This window comes from Oryctolagus cuniculus, chromosome 5 (assembly GCF_964237555.1).
Source record: "Oryctolagus cuniculus chromosome 5, mOryCun1.1, whole genome shotgun sequence".
Taxonomy (NCBI): Eukaryota; Metazoa; Chordata; class Mammalia; order Lagomorpha; family Leporidae; genus Oryctolagus; species Oryctolagus cuniculus.
In genome coordinates this window covers 29,723,959-29,726,497 of record NC_091436.1, presented here as the reverse complement: position 1 = coordinate 29,726,497, position 2,539 = coordinate 29,723,959, and the positions used below count along the sequence as shown (strand labels likewise).

Sequence of the window (2,539 nt, the reverse complement as noted above, 5' to 3'; positions counted from 1 at the left end):
ACCAACAGGTGGCCTGCAATACATATTTTTTCAAAGTATGTTCCATATTTTAATGGCCTTAGTCATGTTTTTCCGCTTTTTTTAGTTTTCTATTTTAAAATAAATGTCATTGCATAGGCAGTTTCTTTTCCATTTGTTTTGAAATTTCAAGTAGAATACTTGGAATGTGTATGAGTTTGTTGTGCTGCGATAACAAAGTGCCACAAACTAAGCAGCTAAACAGAAATGTGTTGTTTCTGCAGTTCTGGAGGCTAGAGGACCCAGATCAAGGTAGCAGCAGGGGTAGTTCCCTCTGGGATAGAATTTGTTCCTGCCTCTTGCCTAACTTCCTGTGGTTTACTGGAACTCCTTGGCATTCCTTGTAGACATTAGCATCCCAACTTCTGCTTTCATCTTTACCCAGCATTCTCTTTGTCTCTGTGTCCAAATTTCTCCTTCTTTCTTTTTTTTTTTTTTTTAAGATTTATTTATTTATTTGAAAGGCATAGTTACAGAGAAGCAGAGGCAGAGAGAGATAGGTCTTCACTCCACTGGTTCATTCCCCAGATGACCCCAATGGCCGGAGTTGTGCAGATGCAAAGCCAGGAGCCAGGAGCTTCCTCTGGGTCTCCCACATGGTTGCAGGGGACCAAGCACCCGGGCCATTTGAACCAGTGCCCATATGGGATGGTGGCACTGCAGGCGGCAGCCTAACCTGCTAAGCCACAGTAGTGGCCCCTAAATTTCTCCCTCTTATAAGGACAGAGTTATATTGGATTAAGCCCACTCTTGTTAACCAGGCTGCCTGCAAAGATTCTATTTCCAAACAAGGTAGCATTCACATGTACTGGGGGTTAAGAGTTTGGCATAGGTGTGGTGGAACACAATTCAATCCACAACAGGGTATTCTTCTTATGTTTATTAAAAGGAAACATTGATTTCTTTTTAAGATTTTACTTATTTACTTGAGAGGCAGAATTACAGACAGAGAGAAAAGTCTTCCATCCAGTGGTTGAATCCCCACAAGGCCACAATAACCAGAGCTGGGTCAATCTGAAGCCAGGAGCCAGGAGGTTCTTCTGGGTCTCCCACGTGGGTGCAGGGGCCCGAGCACTTGGGCCATCTTCTGCTTTCCCAGGCCATAGCAGAGCTGGATCAGAAGAGGAGCAGCTGAGACTTCAAAGCTGAATGCTACAACTACAGTTGGTAACTTATCACATAGGCTGCCCGGGATACTCCCTAACTTGCCGGAGTGTATCACCGACTTTTAAGCTTTCGCTGTAGAACTCGTATTCTGTCCCTCGGCCATCCTTAAAAGCTAGTGACCAGAGGGTTCATAGGCCTCACTAGGGCAGCTTCATAGTGTTGGTATGTGTGGGTTGCCCAGAGAAGCAATAGTCAAACATAATCAGCCATGTAGCCTTCTTTTATACATTAAGTTCATAGCTGTATGAGAACAAAATAACTTAAAAAAAAAACCTCAATTATGCTAGCGATAAGATCTCCCCCGCAAAACACACACACACACACACACACACACACAGCATGCACACACCCCTACAGCCCTCTCAGGATCATGCACTCACATATACAATGCAAGGCCAAATCTGCTGCAGAAGAATTTTCATGAAGGAGACCGGAAGGTGCAGGCTCGCTCTGTACTCTCTAGAAGGTGTTTCTGCTTAGCCTTGACTCCTGGCACTGAGCTGCTGGTAAGATGCCGGCTGAATAGGAAAGAGGTCCTGTACAATCTGGTTGCGACCTCTTTCTTCTCCAAGCTTATCTCAAGCTGTCTTCTCTCCCCGTGAAGTGTCTGCTTCTGACACTGCAGGGCCGATTCCTTCACAGTCTCCTCCCACACAACCCCCTGTTTGTTACCCTCAAACCACTTACTTTTTTATTTTTAATCATAATTTTTAATTTGCTTACCTGCTTATTCTAGTGTTCTTCATGAAACTCTACTGTCTCACGCATAGTACAACTTCAGTGCCTGTTGAATGGATGGATGGGTAAGGGATGGTGACACCAGAGCCAAAAGTGACTGTGTCAGCATTTTTCTGGATCAGGTACCACACGGTTCTCAGAGACTGTCTTCCTGGGTCCTGCATATCTTACGATGGTCCCACCTGCGGGGGATAAGAGTGGATGACTAGTAAATGCTTGGTGCTATGATTTGATACGGTGACCACGGTGGCTGATCAACAAGGCTGGTTAAGCAGCCCCAAAGGGAAGATCTTACTGGAAGATCATGTCTGGTGTTCAAGCGAGTCTTTTTAAAATTTCACTGGAAGTATGTCAACTACTGAATGGTTTCTTTATATATGTATAAAAAATATATATAGTCTGTATTTGACTTAGCTCTTCACTGGAAAAAAACAAGTAGTACTTGAAATAGGATGAGAACATTTTATAATTGTTGGAAAGGAACCAGGCATAACTCTTAAGGTACCATTAGATTCTGAAGTTCAGTGAAAATATAATTCTTTTTTTCCCATTTTCATGGTATCATCATCATGGGACCCTTAAGAGTGACCCACTATGTTTGTTGGTATTGGAAAAA

General features: G+C 43.4%; 1 long non-coding RNA gene across 1 annotated transcript; it reads right to left on the bottom strand.

Annotated features, from left to right (window-relative positions):
- Positions 1–883: 883 nt before the first annotated feature.
- Positions 884–1,790, bottom strand: LOC127493228 (uncharacterized). The gene is made up of 2 exons (XR_007923344.2): positions 1,566–1,790; positions 884–1,129 (listed from the first exon to the last, which is right to left on the bottom strand). It is a non-coding gene; the product is annotated as an uncharacterized lncRNA (long non-coding RNA).
- Positions 1,791–2,539: the final 749 nt, after the last annotated feature.